This window comes from Hyperolius riggenbachi, chromosome 3 (genome assembly GCF_040937935.1).
Source record: "Hyperolius riggenbachi isolate aHypRig1 chromosome 3, aHypRig1.pri, whole genome shotgun sequence".
Classification (NCBI taxonomy): domain Eukaryota; kingdom Metazoa; phylum Chordata; class Amphibia; order Anura; family Hyperoliidae; genus Hyperolius; species Hyperolius riggenbachi.
Genome location: NC_090648.1, coordinates 83,615,252 through 83,641,671, shown reverse-complemented (window position 1 = coordinate 83,641,671; position 26,420 = coordinate 83,615,252). Strand labels below are relative to the sequence as shown.

The window sequence follows — 26,420 nt, the reverse complement described above, 5'->3', positions numbered from 1 at the left end:
CTCAGGCCCTGCTGGGCCGATTTTAATGAAATAAAAAGCAGCACACGCAGTCGGCACTTTGCCAGCCGCGTGTGCTTCCTGATCGCCGCCGCAGCGGCGAAAGAGGGTCCCCCCAGCCACCTGTGCCCAGTTCCGGCCAGCGCTAAGGGCTGGATCGGAGGCGGCTGACGTCAGGACGTCGGCTGACGTCCATGACATCACTCCGCTCGTCGCCATGGCGACGAGGTAAGCGAAACAAGGAAGGCCGCTCATTGCGGCCTTCCTTGTTACTTTTGGTCGCCGGAGGCGATCAGAAGAACGCATCCGGAGCACCCTCTAGTGGGCTTTCATGCAGCCAACTTTCAGTTGGCTGCATGAAATAGTTTTTTTTTTTTTATTAAAAAAAAAACTCTCCCGCAGCCGCCCTGGCGATCTTAATAGAACGCCAGGGTGGTTAAGTGCAAATGATTCTGAGTTGCTGCATTATTATACAAATATATGCTGCTTGAAAATGAACCAACCATGGTGGAATTTGATTGGTCCGTATTTTCACAAAGATTAAACTAACCATAATCTTGTGGTTAGTGCAACAATTGCAATTAACTACAATTTTGCAATGCAATCTTAGAATCCACATCATTGGGAATGTATACAGAATTTCGCAATTCTGACCATTTATAGCCATCACTAATAATAATTACATCAAAATGAATGGTCTTCCCATACCAGGAGAAACCCGGGCCAGCTGGGTAAAAACCAAGGCTCCAAACTGCTAGAGCTAGACCATACGGGAACCCTTCTATTTCAACAGAAAGATGTGCCTCCCATGAAAAAAAATCAAGTAATAGATTTGCAATTTTTTTGTAAGTAGCTTTGATTCCTCCACCTGAGATTCTTTACTGGAGCTGCACTGTGTGCTCCAGAGCAGTGTTCCCGAACCCTATCCTCAAGTGCCACCAGCAGTGCATGTTTTGTGGAAATCCACAGAGGTAGTTAATCAGCTCTGCTGAGACACTAATTGCCCCACCTGTGTATGTTTGTGGTTTTCTGCAAAACAGTAAGGGCCCGTCCACACTAATGCTGCGTACACACTGGCGACTACGGTCGTTTGAAACAGCTAATTAACGATCGTTCCGCCGACAATCGGGGAAAGAACTTTACCCAACGATCATTAATACGAACGACAAAAGAACGACATCGGGAAGATGAAGATATCCAACCTGACGGATCGTATCTACCGACAATCGTTACAAAACTATAGTGTGTACAGACATCGGCCGAGAACGATCGTTACAAGGGCCAATGCGCCTGCGTTGAATTCTGCCCAGCTTCAGTACTTCCTTTGTAGCGCAGCCGTAAAGATTGTTACATTGCTCATTTCAATTAAACTTTGTTTTCAAGTTAACAATCATATATTTGTATCTATTGTAACTCCATGTTAGTGTTTTTTTTTAAATTTTATATAAATATGTACGCAACATTTCCTTCTGATCGTTCTTTTCTGCGAGAACGATCGTTACAATGTGTATGATGACCGCTGCATCCCATCGTTGCATTCCAATCTTTCCAATATCGTTCGTCTGGTAACTATCGTTCCTTGCAAACGATAGTTATCGCAAGTGTGTACGTACCATAATAATCACAGAACGGCGGCGATTACCGCCGGCGTTTTGTGGGAGTGATTTTCCCGCGATTGGCGCGGAAAAATCACTGGACACTCTGGCGGTTTTGGAGCGATCGCGATTAGCGTGCTTTGCACGCTAATCACGATCTCTAATCGTGGAACGCTCGTCACCGGCAAACCGCTGCATGCAGCGCGGTTGCAATTATCGCTAACCGCAATCGCTGCAGTGAGAACACTGCCACTCGCTACATTGTGTGGCGGTTTTTGCTAAACCGCTAGCGGTGTGCCGTAAGCGGGAATCGCGCGATTCCCGCTCAGGTGAGAACGGGCCTGTAGGGCCCTTTCACACTTGAGCATTTTGCCGGCAATTTCGGCAAAACTCTCAAACACTAGCGCTTTCTTTTGAAAGCGCTAGTGTAATGAAGCCCTATGGGCCCATTCTTACTTGGGCGATTTGCGCTAATCGCCGCTAATCACCCAAAATTGCAATACGCAAACGCGGCACCTGCAACACTTTCAGGCGATTTCCCGGCAATCGCGTTTCAGTGCTATAGAAGTGCTCAACGCGATCACGGAAAAATCGCCGCAGTGTTCAGTGATTTTTCTGCTGAAAAATCACTCACGTAAAACGCCGGCGGAAAGCGACAGCGTTTTGCGCTTTCAAGTGTGAAAGAGCCCGTACTGTTGGTGGGCCTTGAGGACAGGGTTGGGGAACTCTGTTTTAGAGAGTAGGGCCACATACACACATCAGATAAAAGTCTTTTGAAAATGAAAGATCACAGACCAATTTTAACCCCTTCCATGTAGTATGAGAGCCATACCTACAGTCTATTCTATGGAGCTGCACTCCCCATCAGATAAAAATCTTTGCAAGATGCTGCACACACAGATGCTGTACAGACACAAAAGATCAGTATCTGCAAAAGATCTGTTCCTGCCAAAGATCCGTTCCTGCAAAATGAATTCATAGTCTATGAGATCTGCAGATCATCATACACACCTTGTTTAACTGACATTCATCTGCAGATCAGACAATCATCTGCAGATTAGAGATGTCGCGAACCTTCGATTTTCGGTTCGCGAACCCGATTCGCGAACATTCGCGGAAGGTTTGGTTCGCGGAAAAGTTCGCAAACCGCAATAGACTTCAATGGGGATGCGGACTGCCACAAAAGTGATGGAAAAGATGTTTTAAGGGGTCTAACACCTGGAGGGGGGCATGGCGGAGTGGGATACATGCTCAAAGTCCCGGGGAAAAATCTGGATTTGACGCAAATCAATCAGGGAGTGTAATTAGAGTTCTGCTACACACTGACACACCAAACTCACTGTGTAACACACCGCAAACAGCTGTTTGCGTAGTGACGGCCGTGCTGGACTGATGCGCAACATGGCCAGAGTGCAGGCCGTGGCAGTTATCCAGCCCATATGGTCGCCAGGCTGTGGTAGCTCAATGATAGAACAGTGACTGTCCAGCTGATCAAATTTGGTCTGTCCACAATGAAGCAACGACCTTATTATCTTCTTGTATGTAGGTAGGCATAGGTAGGAGTCCCAGTATAGGTAGGCATAGGTAGGTGCCTCAGTAGTTAGCTAGGCAAAGGTAGGAGACCCAGTATAGGTAGGTAGGTGCCTCAGTAGTTAGCTAGGCAAAGGTAGGAGACCCAGTATAGGTAGGTAGGTGCCTCAGTAGTTAGCTAGGCAAAGGTAGGAGACCCAGTATAGGTAGGTAGGTAGGTGCCTCAGTAGTTAGCTAGGCAAAGGTAGGAGACCCAGTATAGGTAGGTAGGTGCCTCAGTAGTTAGCTAGGCATAGGTAGGAGACCCAGTATAGGTAGGTAGGTGCCTCAGTAGTTAGCTAGGCATAGGTAGGAGACCCAGTATAGGTAGGTAGGCATAGGTAGGTGTCCCAGTACAGTTAGCTAGGCATAGGTAGGAGACCCACTATAGGTAGGTAGGCATAGGTAGGTCCCCCAGTATAGGTAGGTAGGTGTCCCCGTATAGGTAAGTATTTGCCCCAGTAGTTAGGTAGGCATAGGTAGGTGTCCCAGTATAGATAGTTAGGCAGGGCCTGGCTGGCACAGTAATAACAATTACCAAGGTCCAGCTGCAACAGATAGGGCTGTATAATGTCAGTGAGCAACACACACAAAAAAAACACATCAGGAAAACATTAGCTCTCAAAAGAGCTGTTGAGGGGTGCTATTTTAGCAATAACAATCAGCCAGGAGCAAGCCAAGAGCCTAACTAATCTTTCCCTAGGAGAAAAAAATCTGCAGCAGCTCTCCCTAGTCTGTCTATTTGCAGCAGGCACACGAGTGAGTGTCATGGCCAGCGAGCCTGCCTTATATAAGGGGGGGGGGGGGGGGGGGGGGTGTTTCAGGGCTTAGTGTAGCCTGAATGGCTACAATGGGCTCTATTTATAAAAAAATTGTGGCGAAAAAACTCCTGGAGGGAAAATACCGCAGCGGTGTTTTAGACTTCTGGGTGGTCATTCATAAAAATGTTGGCAGCTGCGATGCAAGTGCGGAGATCTCCTGCTGAAGGCTGTCGGAAGGCATGCGGAAACACTTAGGCGTAGTGCACACCAGAGCGGTTCTGCTGCGGTTTGCGATCCGCTTGCGGGTGCGGATCCGCTAGGGTAATGTATTTCAATGGGCTGGTGCACACCAGAGCGGGAGGCGTTTTGCAGAAACGCATACTCCCGGGCTGCTGCAGATTTTGGATTGCGGAAGCGTTTCTGCCTCAATGTTAAGTATAGGAAAAACGCAAACCGCTCTGAAAAACGGCACTTCAAAGCGGTTTGCCAGGCGTTTTTTGTTACAGTAGCTGTTCAGTAACAGCTTTACTGTAACAATACATGAAATCTACTACACCAAAAATGCTTCACAAAACCGCAAAATGCTAGCTGAAACGCTACAGAAAAAGAAGAAAAAGCGTTTCAAAATCTGCTAGCATTTTGCGGATCTGCTAGCGTTTTTTGGTGTGCACCAGGCCTGTCACCGGCAGAGTCCCTCCGTGCACTGCTCTCTCTGGGAGGTCTGTCCCATTCACTTGTATGTAATCCGCAGGCTTCGAGGAAGCGGTATTTCCCCTCCACATACCGCTTCCTCTAATCTTTATGAATGGCCATTTTGTTACTTTTTTCTAGATAAATCTAGAAAACACTGCAGAAGGCGGAAATTTCTCGCTCTGCTGGGGGATTGTAGATTTTCAAGCGGGAACAGCTTTTATGAATGCACACTTTGCTAAATGGTCGGGAAAGTCCGCTGTTTTGAGCTGAAAACTTGCGGAAACGGTTTATGAATAGAGCCCCATGTGCCTGCTGACTGTGATGCAGAGGGTCAAAGTTGATCCTCATAGTGCATTATGGGGCGAATCGAACTTCCGAAAAAGTTCGCCTGGTGCAGGCGAACGCGAACCCCCAACGTTCGCCTGGAACCGTTCGCAGGCGAACCGTTCGCTACATCTCTACTGCAGATCTGAAAATCCATCCTGGTGGCTCTGATCTGCAGATGAATGTCTGTTAAACAAAGTGTGTATGATGATCTGCAGATATCACAGACTATGAATGCATTTTGCAGGGACGGATCTTTTTGCAGGAACGGATCTGTTGAATGTCTACAGCATCTTTGGCTATCATTCATAAAGCATTTCCGCATGCGGAAATGCTTAATACCGCTGACTTTACCGAACACTCAGCAAAATACCCATTCATAAAGGCTCTTTCCGCATGAAAAGCTGACATTCCCGTGCAGAGCGATACATTTCCGCCTTGTGCGGAGTTTTCTAGATTAATCTAGAAAAAGTAACAAACACGTCCATTCATAAAGATTAGAGCAAGCGGTATGCGGAAGGAAAATACCGCTTGCTCGACAGTAGAGATAGGCGGGGCGGATTACGTGTAAATGAATGGGACGGACCTCCCAAGCAGCATCAGACAGAGGAGCGCACAGAGGGAATCGGGCAGCTTTTATGTTTCCGCATGTCTTCCGCCACGCTACCACCAGCTTCCTCCAGAAAACCTCCGCACTTCTACCGCAACAGGCAACTTCTTTATGAATGACCACCCAGAAGTGTTAAGCACCGGTTGCGGAGAAGAACGGTGTTTTCCCGCACTACCGACTGGTCCTTTATGAATGATAGCCAAAGTGTGCAGCATTTTGCAAAGGTTTCTGTCTGATGGGGAGCTCAGCTCCATAGAATAGACTGTGTAGAGTATGGCTCTCATACTACATGGAAGGGGGTAAAATTGGTCTGTGATCTTTCATTTTCCAAAGACTATGGTCTGATGTGAGTATGAGCCTTATGCTGCATACACACTTGAGATAAAAGTCTTTGGAAAAGGCAAGATCACAGACCAATTATACCCCATTCCATGTAGTATGAGAGCCATACTCTACACAGTCTATTCTATGGAGCTGCACTCCCCATCAGATAAAATCTTTGCAAGATGCTGCACACAAAGATGCCCGTACACACTCAAAAGATCATTATCTGCAAAAGATCTCTTCCTGCAATAGATCCATTCCTGCAAAATGCATTCATAGGGTATCATTCATAAACAGGCTGTCGGTAGTGCGGGAAAACACCGTTCTTCTCCGCAACCGGTAATTAAGACTTCTGGGTGGGCATTCATAAAGAAGTCTGCCTGTTGCGGAAGAAGTGCGGAGTTTTTCTGGAGGAAGCTGGCGGCAGCGTGGCGGAAGACATGCGGAAACTTAAAAGCTGCCCGATTCCCTCCCTGCGCTGCTCTGTCTGATGCTGCTTGGGAGGTCCCTCCCATTCATTTATATGTATTCCGCCCGCCTATCGCTACTGTCGAGCAAGCGGTATTTTCCTTACGGATACCGCTTGCTCTAATCTTTATGAATGGATGTGTTTGTTACTTTTTCTAGATTAATCTAGAAAAACTCCGCACAAGGCGGAAATGTATCGCTCTGTCACATTTTCATGCGGAAAGAGCCTTTATGAATGGGGCTTATGCTGAGTGGTCGGGAAAGTCACCGGTGTTAAGCATTTCCGCATGCGGAAATGCTTTATGAATGATACCCAATGTCTATGAGATCTGCAGATCCTCATACACACCTTGTTTAACAAGCTTCATCTGCATATCTGGCAATCATCTGCAGATCTGAAAATCCATCCTGGTGGATCTGATCTGCAGATGATCTGCAGATGATTGCCTGTTAAACAAGGTGTGTATGATGATCTGCAGATCTCATAGACTATGAATGCATTTTGCAGGAATGAATCTATTGCAGGAAGAGATCTTTTGCAGATAATGATCTTTTGAGTGTCTACAGCATCTGTGTGTGCAGCATCTTGCAAAGATTTTATCTGATGGGGAGTTCAGCTCCATAGAATAGACTGTGTAGAGTATGGCTCTCATACTACATGGAATGGGGTATAATTGGTCTGTGATCTTGCCTTTTCCAAAGACTTTTATCTCAAGTGTGTATGCAGCATTAGGGATGGTTAATGAGATGCAAATTGTCCCGAGTTCATTTTGAGAAACTTTTATGCAAATATATGCATCTTGAAAATGGACCAATCGACCTAAAACCGGGTTTAAATTGATTGGTCCATTTTCAAACTGCATCATTTGCATACACTTACATCACCTTGGAAAGATTTGCATATCATTGATCATCCCTACTGGCAATTCAGACCAAGGCTATCACTGATGACATCACACAGCTGACCAGTCACTTGCTTCAAAAGGAGGCTTGGATTGCATAAGGAAATTGGTGGGAGGGGCCTCCTGTGTGTGATCTGTATCATTAGCATGGGTTGTGATTGTTTCTCTTCACAACCCTTTGCGGCTGTTATATAATTACTGGTGTAGGTAAGCAAGTGTGATTTATCTGGCAGCTCTCATCAGTTGCAATGATTCTGTCTATCAGTTACTTTTGTGTGTGTGCTCCTACACCTATCTTATTCAGTGTTGCCTAATCACTCCATTAAGGGACAACAGTAACAAGTGGCATATAGAGGTTGCCATATTTATTTCCTTCTAAACAGTTCTGGTCCTGCTGATCTATTTGGCTGCAGTAGTGTCTGAATCACACCAAACAAGAATGCAGCTAATTCTGTCAATTCTGACAATAATGTCAGCAACACCTGATCTGCTGCATGCTTGTTCAGGTCTATGGCTAAAGGTATTAGAGGCAGAGGACCAGCAGGACAGCCAGGCAACTGGTATTGCTTAAAAGGAAGTAAACATGGCAGCTTCCATATTCTCTCTTCATTGTCCTTTAGGACGTGTTTCCACTAGACGCGTTGCAATGCGGAAACCACTCCGCAACGCAAGGAAACTGCAACCAATTTACGTCAATGGAGTAGTTTCCATTGATGTGAATTTACCTACGCGATCTGATGCCATTATATAGGGTTGCCAGGTGTCCGGTTTTACACCGGACAGTCCGGTTTTTGTGCGCTGTGTCCGGTGCAAAAAGGCATGCTAAACCGGACAATTAAGTTGTCCGGTTTAGAGCCCCCCCCCCGCAGCGCAGGAGGAGAACAGCGCAGCAGAGAGAGAGCTGGGAGCAGCGGTGGAGAAGGGGGTCAATCTTCCCCCCCCCCCCCCCCCCCCTTCCCTCACCTTAGGGTGCTCTCTCTCCCCCGCTGTCTCCTCCAGGATGATGTGCAGGCTGGCGAGTGGCTGCAGGCGGAACTTACCTCTGTGTCGCTCCAGCGCCGGTGTTCCGACGTGATAACCTACACGTCAAATTTGCCTACATCCACTATCAAACGTATACCAGGAGGGTTAGGGGTTAGGGTTGGGGGAGGGGAAGGGATAGTAAAAGTCTATGGGATGTAGGTTAGTTCGACGTGTAGGATAAAGTGTTGGAGCACCGGAAGTTCGGGTCCCGCAGCCGCTGAGATTCGACTCAAAAAAGATCCGGATCAAAGATCCAAATCATTCATGAGCCGGACAACACTAATCAGTCTGAATAGTGTTGTCCGGCTCATGAATGATTCGGATCTTTGATCCGGATCTTTTTTGAGTCGAATCTCAGCGGCTGCGGGACCCGAACTTCCGGTGCCTGCGACACAGAGGTAAGTTCCGCCCGCAGCCACCCGCCAGCCTGCACATCATATTGGAGGAGACAGCGGGGGAGAGAGAGCACCCTAAGGTGAGGGAAGGGGGGGGGGAGATTGCCCCCCTTCTCCACCGCTGCTCCCAGCTCTCTCTCTGCTGCACTGTTCTCCTCCTGCGGGGGGGGGGGGGGCGGGGGGCACCTGGCTACCTATTCTGGGCACATATAGCCCCTGGCTACCTATTCTGGGCACATATAGCCCCTGGCTACCTATTCTGGGCACATATAGCTCCTGGCTACCTATTCTGGGCACATATAGCTCCTGGCTACCTATTCTGGGCACATATACCCCCTGGCTACATATACTGGGACATATATACCCCTGCCTACATATACTGGGACATTTACACCCCTGCCTACATATACTGGGACATATATACCCCCTGGCTACATATACTGGGCACATATATCCCTGGCTACATATACTGGGAACACTGGCTGTTTGTCATTATGTGCATTTAGTGGTGAAAAGCTGTCTCTTTTGTGCATTTACTGGTGAAAAGCTGTCTCTTATTATGTGCATTTACTGGTGAAAAGCTGTCTCTTATGTGCAGTTACTGGTGAAAAACTGTCTCTTATGTGCACTGGACCAGTACTACTGGTGAGGACAGTTAGTGACATGGCTATGTACTCTGTAATGTGCTGCAGAAGATGTCAGTGCGATATAAATACTATAAAATTTTTTTTAAAAAAGCCCATTGCTTAGCCCCACTCTACATAAAAGTGTGCTTCTGACTCCGCCCCTAACTCCACCCCTAACTCCACCCCCTGTCCGGTTTTCTCCATCAGCCGACCTGGCAACCCTAATGCCATACAATATTTTTTTTGTATATATATATTTTGTTACATTAGAGCTGTAACTGAACAGCACTTTTCTGAGCGATTTTCCACTTTCCTATACTTAACATTGAGGCTGAATCACCTTAGTAATCAGCAAAAATGCTGCAGAACCTGCGTTACCATTTGGGAGAAAATCACATTGCTCTGGTGGGATCCACCCCATTCAAATACATTAGCCAAGTGCTTTTCAAAGCGCTGGTGTTTTTAGAAGCGCTCTTGGTATGCACCAGCCCTTAGGGCTCTTTCACACTACAGGCAGCGGTGAAAGGCTAAAACGCTGCGTTTTGGCTGCAGGCGTTTTCAAGGCGTTTTGAAGGCGTTTTAACACCTATACATTACAATCAATTGTAATGAGAAACGCCGCGGTAGGCCCAGAAAAAGTGCCTGGGAGCGTTGAAACGCAACGCTCCAAAATGCGGCGTTTAGTGTGAATGGTAAAATGAGTCTCTGGACTTTCTTTTACCTAGGAAAACGCCAACTTCGGCCGTGGCGTTAAAACGCCGAAAAAGCCCTCTGGTGTGAAAGGGCCCTTAGGCCAGGAACGCACTAACAGTGCTTTTCCAAGCGCTTGTGATTTGTAAAGCTCTTGCTAATGTAATGCTATGGGCCTGTACACACTGCTGCGTTTTTAAAATCACATGCATTTTTTAAATTGCAAGGTCTTTTGAAAAATCATGAAAATTGTGCTGACCTGTACACGCTGGTGCAATGCATTTTTAGAAAAATGCAATCAGTGACTGCTGCGCTTTTTAAGCTCTTTTTCATTGTGGTGGGTTTTTTTTTTTTGTCCTTTGTTTACCTTTAAAAAAAAATCAGGAAACCAGGAAAAGAGAGCCTTGACAAAATCGTAAGTGCAGAAGAATCGCGAGTAGAAATTTGATTAAAAACCGCAATCGTGTTGCACAGTTTGTACAGGCCCTACGAGGGATTTTTTTTTTTTTTTGTTTAAATGGGATCACACGCATAGCATTCCATTAGCAAGAGCTTTGCAAATCATAGCGCTTAGAGAATTGCTGCTAATGGGTTCCAGGCCTTCTGCAGGTTCTGGGGCTACTTACACCTAACCAGTGCCTAAACTGCATCTATCTAGCTGCACGTGTCAATAATTAAAGGGATAATTTCTTTGTATCCCCTGTATGTAGGTTGTTAAGCAGTATTTTGCTTCTTCCTAGTCATTCAGTGACATGCACAGTATTGGCACTGCTTTCTCCCTATATATTAGGCAATAGGTCCAAATACTGTTTTATATTCTGGTAAATAGATCACACTGTAATCAGAATACAGCTACATGCATTGCAAGGGAAAATACATTTGAAAACCTAAACCTTTCAGACAGTCATTTTGTAGTTTTGACACGCAGTGTAAGGGCTCATTTACATATGTGTGCTTTCAGCCGCTCTTATGGAAACGCGACCGCAGGGACATCAGGGTGTGCATAGGATGCACTCTCTGATGTTTCTACACATGCGCTGTGGTTCACAGCTGAACCACAACACACGGTTGCCTGAATTTCGAGGCGATTCGAGCCCTAATTTGCCTTCTTAAAACAGAAGGTACAACAACAAACATTTGTAAAGCCCTTTTCTCCCATATGACTAAAAGCGCATAAGCATGGCTCAGACCAGTACAGTCATTGGTTGATTTGGTAAATTGTGGTACAGAGGAAGAACTCTAGTTTGGAAATGCCAGCAGGGGCGTAGCAATAGGGGGTGCAGAGGTAGCGACTGCATCGGGGCCCTTGGGCCAGAGGGGCCCCAAAGGGCCCTCCCTCAGCTACAGTGGTGGCTCTCAATTGGTCCTGTGCTCATAAAAATCACTTCGATAGATACTTTGAATAGTGGTAATCATTAACAAACTGTTCCCCATCCTCTTCTTGCAACTCTGACACTGTAGTTGCCATTGGCAGGTTTTGGTGCGCTGTATCAATTGTTATGTATAGAGTGCTTGGGGGGCCCCAATGTAAAACTTGCATCGGGGCCCACAGCTCCTTAGCTACACCACTGAATGCCAGGCTAAACAGGTGGCTTTTCAGTCTGGATTTGAATAACTCCAGGGAAGGGGCTGTTTTTACTGGGTGTGGTAGGGATTTCCAAAGGATAGGAGCAGCATGACAAAAAGCTGTCTCCAAAGGTTTTGAGGTGCACTGTGGTAGTGACTAGGTTTATGGATCCTGCTGATCTGAGGTTGTGAGGGGTGTGGTGCAGTTTCAGCAAGTCCTTCATGTAATCAGTAGAGATGGCCTGACCGGTTCGCCCGCAAACTTATTCACGCGAATTTGGCTTGTTCGCGATCGACCGCAAACTTTATGGCGGTTCAACTTGCCCCCTATACTACATCATTAGGGTCAACTTTGAACCTATACATCACAGTCAGCAGGCACAGGGTAGCCAAAGAGGCTACACTCCCTCCTGGAGCCCCTCCCCCCCCCCCCCCCCCCTGATAAAAAGCAGGCAGCGTCAGCAATTTCACTCACTTGTGTGGCTGCAGTAATTAGAGAAGGGAGAGGGGCTGCAAAAACATTAGGGAAAGCTTAGTTAGGCTTTTTTTTTATTTTATTTTTTTGTGTGTGTGTCCCACAGACACTTGTGTTGCATATACAGCCCTGTTAGTCAGTCACAGCTGCTGGACCTTGATACCTTGGTAATTCCTACTGTGCCACTGCCAGGCCCCGCACATTCAGTGACTACCTGTGTGTGTGTGTGTGTGTGTGTGTGTGTGTGTGTGTGTGTGTGTGTGTGTGTGTGTGACAGCTGCACATTTGTAATACCCATCACTGCATATACCTACCTGTTGTTCAGTGCACCCACCCACCTACCTACGTGAGCGCACGCAGTGTGATATTTAATACCACCAGTCACTGTACCTGTTCACGGTACCTGTGTGTGACAGCTGCACATTTTGGGCACACCCAAGATAAGGTTGTTGTTTCATTGTGGACAGACCAAATTTGATCAGCTGGACAGTCACTGTTCTGTCATTCAGCTACCTCAGCCAGGTGACCATATGGGCTGGAAAGCCGCCATCACCTGCACTCTCGTCATGGTGCGCACCAGTCCAGCACGGCCGTCACTACACAAACGGCTGTTTGCAGTCTCTGCATACCTTTCAATGCATCTGTGACTGCACATTGTATTATACCTGGCAGTCAGTGCATACCTTTCACTTGAATGGATGGCAGACTTGCCCTCCATAACAGATTCTCGTGAAAGGATTGAAAATTGATTTGTCTCATATACAGCAGGGCCTCGAAAGTCCTCCTGTATTGTTGTTTTTTTGCCACTACCTTGGTTCTTGCATGCCATGCCTGCTGCCTTCCTTGGATGTGTGGTGGTAGCCGTTCCTGCTCCTTTGCCCACAGCGCGCCTGCTGCCTTCCATGGATGTGTGGTGGTAGCCGTTTCTCAGGCTCCCACTCCGGACTTGAATCGAACCCTGATTCCCCGGCCATTACCCGTGGTCACCATGGTACTGAGAAAGTAATTTGCAAACTTGTTTATCAGTCACACAGTTGAACGAATGGCAGACTTGCCCTCCATAACAGATTCCCGTTAAAGGCAAGTGGTGTAATCTCTGGCACACAGCGCTGGGTCAAGGGTCCATCTGACCACAGATGCACGGTCAAAGCAGATACATTACTTATACAGCACAATGGGTCCTTTCTTGGATGTGTAGTGGTAGCTGTTTCTCAGGCTCCCACTCCAGACCGAAATCGAACCCTGATTCCCCAGCCATTACCAGTGATCACCATGGTACTGAGAAAATAACATCAAAAGTTTAACACAGTTGAATGTTATGGAGGGCAAGATTGCCATTCAGATTCTCATTGAAGATACTGAACAGTAAGCAGAAAAAGTAATTAAAAAAAAAAATACATATAAGCTTTAACAATGGTAGTGCAAGAACCATCGAAAGTTGATAAGGCAGTCAGACATTATCTGATATCACTGAGGAAGAGCAATCTTGCCATGGTGCGCACCAGTCCAGCACGGCCGTCACTACACAAACAGCTGTTTGCGGTGAGTTTGGTGTGTCAGTGTGAAGTAGTACTCTAATTACACTCCCTGATGTATACCCATGCAAGATGTTATAAAGCACTTTAGGCCTCCAATTTAGCATGCAATGTGATTTCTGCCCTTAAAATGCTGCTGTGCATCAAATCCAGATTTTCTCCCCGGGACTGTTGGCGTGTGTCACGGAACAGCCGTGAGAAACGCAGGCGAATCTGGAAGATTCACAGTCGCTTTTCTGATCGCTTCTTGATTAGGTTTGCCCAGTCATTGCAGTGATCAGAAAATGACATTCCTTCTTTTAAAAGACAGTTTTTCTTTCCTTTGACCAAATGGCAGGAAGCCGGCAGCAGAGTTTCCCAGGTACCCAGCTGTGCTAGGGGGCCCATCCATCAGATGAAGTTAGATAAGAAGCCTGACAGAACCAATTTACTGGAGAAAGAGTCAGACTCTCTGGCTACAATCTCAGCAGGGAAGCTGACACACAGCCTGCTGTCCTAAGCTTCAAAGAGCCACCCAGTACTGACCTGCTGTGAATCCCAGATGTATATAATAATCCATAAGCCGCTATATTTGTCATATTTCCTGTATTGCAATGCTGCTAGGCCCTCCAAACTCAGAGTGGGTCGGGCTTTGTCTGGCGCTGGTACGGAGAAAGTTTCAGAACATTCTGAGGTAAAGGCTGTCAGTTAGGCAGTTAAAAAGTGCCCTTATGATACCACAGGGGTCCTACCCCCTCATGTCTGGTATCAGGGCGCTGGGTAAATCGGGATGGATCTGAAAATGTTAGTAAATCTGCCCTGACCTGTACGGTTCTGTGAGATAGAGCCCATATATGGTTAGATATGATTTCTGGTCCTCAGGACAAGGGGAGGACTCATCTTATATTCTAAGGGGGTGTGTGGCTCGTGCCCTCACTCCCTCCTACTGGATCAGGGGCATAAGATTGGCAGAGGACCCAAAGTCTGTGTCCTCCACTTTGAATATCATCCTGATTACATCCTTGCCAGCTTGAGGACATGCTGGCACCTGGTTTGTTTGGACTTTGCTACTGAACTGAAACCAAGAAGTTTATGAGTTTTCCCAGGACATATTTCCATGAACTCTAAGTATTTTCTCCCTTTTATTTTCATACTGGCTATTAATGTTTCTATAATTGTTGATTTTAATGATTTTCTGTATATATTATTTATATTGCGTTTTTAATAAACAACGCTATCGTCATTTGTTGTTCAGCTACCCTGCTATTCAGCCGCACAAACTGAACCCTGACTTCTGAAGTCGCTACTATTGTTGTTAGATAGACATAATAGAGTGTGTTTAACGGTTTTATTTGCAGGTCTAGAACCAGCCAGTCAGTGGGCTCCTCTGTCCCATGGTAACAGAGGTGGTGGCAGTTATACCCTGAAATGGTGTGTAATTTGTAATTACTGTAACCCACAGGCTCCCTTCTAGTCGGTCTGATGCCAAAATTCCTGCGATTTCTGCGCACCGATTGCGACCACAGCTTGCATGGTCTGTGTGCTGAAACCGATTGGAAGGCATTTTGCGGTCCGGCCACTAGGGGCCCTGTAACAGCATGTATCCCACTCATCCATGCAAAAACTCAATGTTAGATCCCTTGAAACATCATTTCCATCACTTTTCTGGCCAGGCCCAGCATAAATGTTTCTAGTTTTCAAAGTTCGCCTTCCCATTGAAGTCTATTGCGGTTCGCGCAAACCAAACTTTTGCGGAAGTTCACGTACGAGGTGCGCGGACCGAAAGTCGGAGTTTCGAGCCATCTCTAGTAATCAGGGCCCAAATTGTGTAGGGATTTGAATGTCAACAGTCCAATCTTGGAGAGTATTCTCCATTTTATAGCTAGCCAGTGCAGTGAGTGAAGAATCGGTGTAATGTGACAGTGGCGAGGCCGGTTTGTTAGCAATCTGGCAGCAGCATTCTGTACTAATTGCAGGTGGTACAGGTCCTTGTTTGGGAGGCCTGCATAGAGTGGAGCAGTGCTTTTCAGCGCTGCTAGATTTGGGCGCCGCCATAGACTGTAATGGGAATCAGTCTATAGCGGCGCTCAGTGAGTAACGCCGGCTTCCGTCAGAAGACTGAGCTGAAGTTGCTTAAAAACCACAATTATTCGGCCTCCAGCAATCGCTGGAAGACGCATTATATTATTCCCCCACTATACATAGCGGCCTGGAGGGGGAATAGTAATCAATACGGCCCAGGCTTGTGCAGAAGCAGGATCAGCCATATACCGGCTGTATCCTGCGCCCAAGTCTACCGGCGCCGATTTCAAATGTACTCTGCATAGAGTGCATTGCAGTAGTCCAGCCGTGATGAAGGTGTGAACTAGGGTTGGGAGATCTTCGGGGGGATGTTTAACTTTTGCAATGTTCTTCAGATGAAAGTAGGAAGATATTGTTGATTTAGGATAGCGCTGGCTTTGGACAACAAGGACCTCAGTTTTGTCAGCATTCGGCTTCAACCAGTTGTCATTCATCCACACCTGTAGCTCAGCTAAGCAAGAATTAATTTTTTGAGTAGGGTCTGTATACCAGGTTTGAAGGACAGGAATAGCTGTGTGTCATCGGCATAGCAGTGGTACATCAGGCCATGTTGTTGGATTATAGTACCAAGTGGCAGCATGTAGATTGCAAATAGCAGAGGGGATAGGATTGATCCTTGTGGCACTCCAAAGTTTAGAGGTGCAGGGTTGAACATGAAAGGTCCTAGGGATACTCTGTGTTCTGCCAGTCAAGAACGGTCTGAGCCTCTGATGCTACAGTACTACTGCAGTCTGTTGAGCAAGATTTCATGATAAACTCTATCAAAAGCTGCTGAGAGATCCAACAGGGTTAGAAGGTATTTGTGATCATTCAGCTTTACACACACTGCTGCTACATCCAAAGTCAACTGTAGCTGGGAAAGAAAGGAGGCGGTGCTTTGAACTGCAGGATGCCTGCAGATATTCTGGTGTCTTAGCTTGTGCCTGTCCCCAGACACTGCACCGACCCTGGTCTGAGGGGGGGATTCTGGGCAGCTGTAAGTTCCCCAACCCCCAGTGTGGTACAACATGCAAGTTCAGATTTGGCAATTGTCCTATGATAATAATCTTATTCTTCTGTATATTCTGCAGCACAGATGTACAATGGACGAATACCGTAGATCCCCTCCATGGTGCATGGATGACGATGCAGAATTCTTCAGTGAGGATGATGGAACTCTACAATGTGCTGTAATACAAGGTATTGTGGGCAAGGAGTGACACCACTATGGAAATACTGTCATGAACCCCCCGGTTCTCTGTCGCACCTCTCCTAGCCTCACCCTGCACATCGTTTTCCAGCCCACAGGACCACAATCTATCTACCAGCCTGCTGAGAGCCTAGTAACCAACAACTATACACATACAATCAAATCACTTGCCACCATGTGTCAATACAAGGTCAGGACCTGAAAAAAACTGCTATGCAGGAGTGTAGCTGGAAATGACTGGGCCCCGTAACAAATATTTTATGGGGCCCTCCACTGCATAAATATAATTTAGCTGCCGGGAGATTTGGGTGCAGGATAAAGCTGATCTACGGCTCACCCTGTTCCTGTACAAGTCCCGATGGTGCTAATTACTATTCCCCCTCCAGGCCGCCATGGATAGTGGGGAATGGTGCTATTGCTGGCAGCTGAATTAGTGTTTTTACAGTAATTTTTGCTCCATCTTTCAACGGCGCCCAAAATTACTCACTGCGCTGCTATAACTGTAATGCCTATTACAGCCCATATCCGCACCGACCAAATCTCCCACCGCTGTTTTCTTGTGCCCTCTCCCACTGACTCGACCAGTCTCTAGATCCTGGGGTGTGACTTTCCACTGTCTTCTTCCTATTGGATTTGTCTGAACAGCGGTGATTACATTCCATAAATATTTATCCATACTGCATCAGTGCCAGGTATCTTTCTTCTATTTTTAAATAATATGGCCGGTGGGGCAATGCACACAGTGGCGTAGCTAAGAAGCTGTGGGCCCCGATGCAAGTTTTACATTGGGCCCCCCAAGCACTCTATACGTAACAATTGATATGACGCACCAAAACCTGCCAATGTCAACTACAGTGTCAGAGGTGCAAGAAGGGGATAGGGAACAGTTTGTTAATGATTACCACTATTCAAAGTATCTATAGAAGTGATTATGAGCACAGGACCAATTGAGAGCTATAATACTGTGGTTAAGGGGGGGGGGGCCTCTGCCTGATGCGGTCGCAACCTCTGCACCCCCTATTGCTAGGCCCCTGAATGCACAGCACGTGATGTAGTACATCTTCCTGTTCTACATTAGTGCACTACCTCTTCTGGTGTTCATTGCTCCAGCCCTCATTATTGGTGCAAAAACAAGAGGAAAGGAAATATCATGGAGGGGCCCCTGGATGCTGGAGGGCTACAGATCAGTCCCACACAGGTAACCATCTATCCAACCAACACCCCCATTTTATCTCCTGTGGAGAAGATTTTTAAAGGCACAGTTGCCTCCTTCCCTGTAACACCTCCAAATTGGTCTTTGGTGGTCTAGTGTGGTATGGGCTAAAGCCCCATATACACATCAGATGAAACTTATCTGAGACTGTAGCTAACGACCCCCTCTACAGAGAAAGCATTGTTATCTCCACTAACCCCGTCCCCGTATGACATCACTCCCCCGATGCTCCATTCTGCCTCCGCCCACCGCATAGCAGCAGAACGCTTCACTAGCCAGGCAGCAGCAGAGAACTTTAATGTCCTGCTGGCTGCTGTTCACTTTCTGCCCAGTGGGTGACAGTCTCTCCACCTCTCCCATCTTGTGCTCTCAATGGCCAATGCATGTGTATGGGTGGGAAGGGGGTGGGACCACATTCAGTGAGATGGGGTGGAGCCACGGGCAGTGTTGTGAGGAGCAGAGACACAACCAGGGCTGTTCTTCTATGTTCCAGACCTGGGCGGAACAAAGTGTTGAGCATATTAATGTGCAACGAGGTGGTAGGTGTAAAAGATAGTCCCATTTCACCTGCCAGCCTCTCTGCAATGAGTGGTGGGGGTGTCACTGGCGAGCATGGCTGGGCCCATGAAGACAAATTAAAAGAAGAGAAAAACCTGTACAAACAGGCAGCATGACAGGTGAAGACCCCCTGTGATGGCTACAGGTGGCAGGACTTTGTTCTATGCAAAACAACGGAAAATTGAATACTCACCTTACGGTAATTTTCATTTCCTGATGCATCCATGTCAGCACAACGGGTATTGGCTCCGCCCAATGACCCCACAGGACACATGTGTATAAAGATTTGCCACACCCTCCCATACGTGTCTCTTAGCTAGTGCCTCACCGAACAGTGGCCAGGTCCCTTGTGCTGACATGGATGCATCAGGAAAGGAAAATTACCGTAAGGTGAGTATTCAATTTTCTGTTTTCCTAATGCCTCCATGTCAGCACAACGGGATGTAACTAGACCATAAAATACGGGAGGGAACTGGAGCAGGTGAAAACAAATTCTGTTTATTCACATCATAAGAAAAAAGGTCTGTAATTATACAGTGGGCGTAGCATTGGAGAAGGAAGATAGAACCGCTCTCCCAAACTCCACAGTCGTAGTACTGGCAGTGTCTACTTGATAATGCCTTATGAAGGTGTTTATTGTGCTCCAATTAGCTGCTTGGCATATCTTGGTAGCAGAGATATTAGAGTGAGCTGCCCAGGATGCGGACAATCCTCTGGTCGAGTGTGCCCTTATCTCACTCGGAGGCTCTTTCCCAGCTGCCCTATAAGCTCCCTGGATTGTTCGCACCAGCCATGAGGCTATGGTCCTTGATGAAGCTGCCTCTCCTTTACGATAACCTGACGGTACAATGAATAATCTATCAGTCTTTCTGATATCCTGTGTTGCTTCTAGATAGGCTTTTAATGATCTTGACACATCCAACGAGAAAGATACCGGAGAATCCCCCTGCACGAAGGAAGGCAGCGACCATTCTTGATTAATGTGAAGAGTGGACGGTACTTTAGGTAAGAATCCCCTCACTGGACGGATCTGTACTCTGTCTGGATAGAAAGACAAGTATGGTTCGAGATGACTAAGGGCCTGAACCTCTGATGACCTTCTTGCTGAAGTAATTGCTACTAGGAACACAGATTTCAGCGTCCTGAACCAGAGCGAGCAGTCTTCTAAAGGTTCAAATGGAGATTTGGTTAGATAGTCAAGTACCAGGGGTAAGTCCCATTTCGGAAAAATCGCTCTAGCAGGAGGTCTAACTCTCATCACACCTGCAACAAATTGCTTCACTAAGGGTTCCAAGGCCCATCTATGACCTGTCAAGGCTGAAACAGCTGAGATCTGTACCTTCACCGAGTGATAAGCTAATCCTTTCTCAAGACCGGTTTGAAGAAAAGCGAAGACTTGCTGAATTGGTGGGTTTAGGACATCAAAGCCCATCTTCGTTGCGAATTGTATAAACACTTTCCAGATCCTATAGTACGTCGAGTTCGTCGTGTGTTTCCTGGCCTTGAGGAGAGTATCAATCACTGCTTCCGTACAGCCTAACGTTCTTAACTTCCGCCTCTCAATTTCCAGGCCTTCAACTTCAGGCGAGAGGGATTCGGGTGCAATATTGGTCCCTGGGATAGGAGATTCCTGCTCACAGGTATCTGAATCGGCGGAGCTACCGCCATCCGAGATATCATAGGGAACCAGGGTCTCTGGCCACCATGGCAGTACCGCTAGTAGGATCACCGGCTCCGACTGTTATCTTTGCAGTAATCTCATGATTTAGGGAATCGGCGGGAAGACATAAGCAACTTGGAAAGTCCATGCCGCAGTTAGTGCATCGCACACTTCTGCGTCCCTTTCCTGAAATCGACTCGTGAACCTCTGACACTTCCTGTTGGCTCTGGTCACCATGAGATCTAGCTCTGGCTTCTGCCAATGGGTACAGATCATACTGAAGACCGAGTCCTCCAGCTCCCACTCGTTGTTCGAGATGGTTGTTCTGCTTAGGTAGTCTGGAACTATATTTGAGGACCCCGGGATGTATGTTGCTGTGAGTGACTTCAGTTCCCTTATTGCTAGCGAGAATATCTGGGAGGTCTCCTCCATAAGAGACTGACTTTGCGTGCCCCCCTGATTTCTTATGTAAGCCACCGCTGTCCGATTGTCCATCTGCAGTAGTATATCTCTCCCTCGAGTCTGGGTTTGAAAATAACGAAGGGCACAGAGGGCTGCCCTCAACTCCAATTTGTTGGCTGGCCAATACCTCATGGATGACGGCCACTCTCCCTGTACTACTTTTGACTCGCAGACTGCTCCCCAGCCTCTCGTGCTGGCATCTGTGCCTATGATCAATGGCTTGCCTGGTTTTAACGGTAAACCCCTCCTCAGGTTCTCCGCCTTCAACCACCAGTGGAGATCCCTCTTCATGTGTGCTGAGACCAGTATGGATTGGCGTAAGCTGACTCCATCCCATTGCCTTAGAAAACCTGTCTGTAGGCTTCTTAAGTGCCAGTGGGCCCACGGAATTAACGTAATTGTCGAGGACATTGTCCCTAATACTCTGAGGCAGACCCTTGCTGTCACTACTGTTGACAGGAGTAGTTGGAAGACTCTCTCTGAACTATCACTGGGATCTTTTCTTCTGGTAAACTTACTGTACCTTCCATAGTCTGAAATCTGGCCCCAAGGTAGACCAGGTCCTGAGATGGATACAAGTGGCTTTTGGCATAATTCACTAAGCCATCCGAATTGCTTGAGTGTCCAACAGTATATCTCTGTGAATTGCCCCGTTGACCTCTGAATCCGCCAACAGCAGTATGTCGTCCAAGTAATGGAAAACACGGATGTTCTGTAACCTGATGATCGCTATCACTTCTACAAGGAGTTTCGAAAAGGTCCTGGGTGCTGTGCAAATGCCGAAGGGCAGGCATACGAACTGAAAATGTAGATTCCCCACTGCGAATCTTAAGTATTGTTGGAGGTCTTCCTGGATAGGGACGTGGAGGTAGGCATCCTCCAGATCTACCGATAGCATATAGTCCATTGGTTGTACCACTGAAATGATCGTGTTTAGAGACTCCATCTTGAATCGCTCCAGGTGAATATAAGCGTTCAATTCCTTTAGGTCCAGTACCGGTCTGAGATCTCCAGATTTTTTTTTGTACGAAAAAAAGTTTTGAGTAAAACCCTTGATGTCTTTTTGCTGGGGGAACCAGAATAATTGCCTGTTTGGTTAAAAGTTCTCCTAGATACTTCTCCAGTATGTTCCTCTTTTCCAGAGTAGAGGGTAGACTTGTAGACCTGTAATGGTCTTTGGGGGGTTGTTTCTTGAATGCCCAGAAATGACCTGTCGTAACAGTATGAACTACCCAAGGTGATTTTATCTGCTTCCTCCAGACCTGACTGAATTGTTTTAGTCTGGCACCGACAGGACCACTCTGGACAAGGAAACTGTCAAAAAGACTTCTTAGGCGCCGGCCCCGGGAGGGAGGACTTCTGTTTAGCCAGCCTTCCTATCGACGTTTGTGTGGTTTGCCAGTTGTTTCTATTGTTACTTCCCGGTCTGTAGGACCTTGCGTTTCGGTACCTCGAGCTCTGGCATTGCTGTTGTGATGTGTTGCCCTTCTTCTTAGGCCGTCTATCCTGGGGTAACAGGCCCGACTTCCCGCCGGTCACTCTAGAAATAGTCTAATTTTTTGCCAAACAGTGCCTTGCCGTCAAAGGGAATTTTGCACCAAGACTGGCGGGAAGTCGGGTCTGCCGACCAAGACTTGAGCCATAACGCCCTTTTCGCTGTGACTGAATACAGCATTGACCTTGCTGTTCCCCTTACGATATCAATAGCGGCCTCTCCTACGAATTCTCCCGAGATCTTAAAGTCCTCTAGTTTCTGAATGATGATTTCTTTATCCACATCCTCCATAATTGCTTGCTCGATATTTGCTGTCCATGCTTGGATAGCTTTACCCACAGCCATGAGTGCTATAGCAGGTTTACACGCTCCTCCACAAGTAGTATAGATCTTTTTCAGGTCTAAGTCCTGTTTCCGGTCTAGAGTCAATGAAGGATATTGAGTCCTCTATAGGCAATGTGACATGCTTCGCAAGCCGGGCTACTGCCGCATCCACCACTGGCGCAGTGTCTAGGGACCTGGTTCTTTTTTCCGGAAGCGGGTATAACTTGGAAAGTCTATTTGCTAATGGTACCTTTTTCTCCAATTTTTTCCATTCCTCTTGTATTATGGCATCTATCTCGTCCATAACCGGAAAGGATAGCCTGGTTTTATCCAGGTGTTTTGTAGTAACTCTTCTTAGGTTTTTTCTTCTCTTCAGATTCCTCCTCTGAGTCTTCCCACTCAAGGACTTCCCGGACCGCTTTCACAAAAGGGTCCACTAACGCAAATCCGACATCAATATCGCTTTCGCCAGGTCTGGCGGCTGAAGTGGAAGGCTGATCACCCGTAGCCATTGGCTGCGCTGGGAGACTGGCTATGTAACTCTTCATAGAGTCTTGCACTGCCTTTTGAATGGCCTCCGTTATATCAATAGGCTCAGAGAATGGTTCCTTATTGAGCTCCCGAAAGCAAGTGGCGCATACAAGCTTCCCCGGTACCACTTTCTTCCCACAGGCCCAGCAGGGTTTTTCTCTGTGTCTATAAGGAGGGGTCTTGGATCTGGACCTTGATCTTCTCCTAGATCTGCTGCGAGATCGCCTCCTGTAGTAGTCCCTTGGAGGGGAGCCTGAATACCTCCGTGGTCTGTTTCCAGGGCTGAAAGAAAGGATAAGCGATTATGAACTTCTGCACTCCATAAAACCAGTTATGTAAGTATATGCTTTTATTCAATGACAGCCATTATAGCGACGTTTCAGGGCAGCCGCCCCTTTATCAAGCTAAGCTGTCTTGCAGTAGAACAAATTTCACCAATACAGATACGCCTTATATACACAACATGTTATACATCAGCCAATCAAATTCAAACACTGTTTACACCAATCATGTGGTCCATCCTCATAGCGGACCTGATGGGGAACTAAGTTAATCGGCTCCAATAGGTCCGTTTGAACATGTTCCCACCTCCCTCCCACACTCCCCATCAGTCAGAAGGAAAACGGCAGGTCAGGTTGCCGAGGACGCTTTGCTGTTACTCCCACCAGGCCGCCGAACCGGCGGACCTGATGGGGAACCTGCACGCGTGACGTGTGCGGAGGCGGCGGCCGCCGTCCCCGCCCACGTTTCCCAGGCAACAGCAGACGCATGCGGCGAACACCGCCGCGCTGCAGATGACAGCAGACCCGTCATAATCCGCCCGGCCAATGGGAGGCCCAGAAATGGTAAACAGTAACTATACAATGCATCTATACACGGACCACTTGTTCACAAGACCTAGGAGGAAAGTCAGGTTAGGAAAAGGGCTATACATCATACAGTATCGCCAGTTATTTATCACTGAAATATCACTCAGATGATAATTTAATTGTTGTGATCTTACGGGGGAATTATGTTATACCCAGTGGTTTAAAGCTTCTTAAGGGGATAGTGACTACATGAAAAGCATTAATGGGCACTATAATAATCAGTCTACAAGCACACAATCTTCTCTCACTAGAGAGGCATACCGGACAAAAATATATTATATGAATGGTAATAGATCTAACTCCCGGTTTAAACCCCGGGGTTCCATTGTATCTAATTTTTTGATCCAAAAGGCCTCTCTATAGAGCAATCTTTTTATTCTATCTCCTGATATGGGAAGTGGGAGCCTGAATCGATCAAGGTCCAATCGCATTGGTACTTTTCCCTGTATGAACTGTGTACATTGCAGTTCAGTTATTAAGGGTGACACTATCACCCACCTACACAGAGGTATTAAATTCAAGTTACAAGGTTGTTTTACATGTGATTCGACATATGTTGTTTATGCGCTTAAATGCCCATGTGGCTTATTATATATTGGTCAAACGACCCAGAAGATCAAAAAAAGATTATCTTCACATAAACATGCGATCAGGGAATCCTTGGTCGATCAGGCTGTTGCTTTCCATTTTAAAGAAGCTAACCATCAAGTTAGTCAGTTAAGATATATGATAATTGAGCAGGTGGGTGTGCTTAATAGAGGAGGAGATAGAATAAAAAGATTACTCTATAGAGAGGCCTATTGGATCAAAAAATTAGATACAATGGAACCCCGGGGTTTAAACCGGGAGTTAGATCTATTACCATTCATATAAATATATTTTTGTCCGGTATGCCTCTCTAGTGAGAGAAGATTGTGTGCTTGTAGACTGATTATTATAGTGCCCATTAATGCTTTTCATGTAGTCACTATCCCCTTAACCTCCTGAGCGGTATGGACGAGCTCAGCTCGTCCATCACCGCCGGAGGCTGCCGCTCAGGCCCTGCTGGGCCGATTTTCTTCAAATAAAAAGCAGCACACGCAGCCGGCACTTTGCCAGCCGCGTGTGCTGCCTGATCGCCGCTGCTCTGCGGCGATCCGCCGCGAGCAGCGGCGAAAGAGGGTCCCCCCAGCCGCCTGAGCCCAGCGTGGCCGGAACAAAAAGTTCCGGCCAGCGCTAAGGGCTGGATCGGAGGCGGCTGACGTCAGGACGTCGGCTGACGTCCATGACGTCACTCCGCTCGTCGCTATGGCGACGATCTAAGCAAAACAAGGAAGGCCGCTCATTGTGGCCTTCCTTGTTTGTTCTGGGCGCCGGAGGCGATCGGAAGAACGCCTCCGGAGCGCCCTCTAGTGGGCTTTCATGCAGCCAACTTTCAGTTGGCTGCATGAAATAGTTTTTTTTTTTATTAAAAAAAACCCCTCCCGCAGCCTCCCTGGCGATCTCAATAGAACGCCGGGGAGGTTAAGAGGCTTTAAACCACTGGGTATAACGTAATTCCCCCGTAAGATCACAACAATTAAATTATCATCTGAGTGATATTTCAGTGATAAATAACTGGCGATACTGTATGATTTATGCGTACGTACAAAAAGGGCGCCTGGACAAAAAGGGCGCGGGGTGTAAACTCTAAATAATAATTAATCATTAATAGGGTTTATAAAAATAGTGTGCTATATTTTGTTTACAAATAAAGTTTAACAAAATTATAAATCATTAAATAATGTTTATAAAATCGGAAATTGTGAAAACGTTAATCTTCCCTATTTCTAAAGTTAAACTTATAATTACTTTTATTAAAAAAACAATAATATATGTTTAATTGTTATAATTGTATACTATTGTGAATAACCTTCATTTATGGTTTGTTCTTATAATAAAATCTGAAAATATTCTTTATAACGATGATATAAATATAAGTACGTTCGTAATAAGTGTTGTAAAACATTAGTAATTATTACTAAAATTTTACTAAAACTATACCTAAGCCTACTCTTACACAGAACCCTCCCTGTACCTACCCCTAACCCCTAGACCCCCCTGTTGGTGCCTAAACCTAAGACCCCCCTGTTGGTGCCTAAACCTAAGACCCCCCTGGTGGTGCCTAAACCTAAGACCCCCCTGGTGGTACCTAAACCTAAGACCCCCCTGTTAGTGCCTAAACCTAAGACCCCCCTGTTGGTGCCTAAACCTAAGACCCCCCTGTTGGTGCCTAAACCTAAGACCCCCCTGTTGGTGCCTAAACCTAAGACCCCCCTGTTGGTGCCTAAACCTAAGACCCCCCTGTTGGTGCCTAAACCTAAGACCCCCCTGTTGGTGCCTAAACCTAAGACCCCCCTGTTGGTGCCTAAACCTAAGACCCCCCTGTTAGTGCCTAAACCTAAGACCCCCCTGGTGGTGCCTAAACCTAAGACCCCCCTGGTGGTGCCTAAACCTAAGACCCCCCTTTATTATGTGGATAATAAT

The 26,420-nt window shown here is 46.8% G+C and overlaps 1 protein-coding gene across 1 annotated transcript in view; it reads left to right on the top strand.

The window, feature by feature from the left end:
* Window positions 1–7,405: 7,405 nt before the first annotated feature.
* The window catches only part of LOC137561024 (kelch-like protein 24a), a 90,911-nt gene continuing 71,896 nt past the window's right edge, over window positions 7,406–26,420 (top strand). The window contains exon 1 of the mRNA XM_068272237.1: window positions 7,406–7,450. The gene's annotated coding sequence lies outside the window, so the exon portion shown is untranslated. The remainder of the gene's footprint in view (window positions 7,451–26,420) is intronic.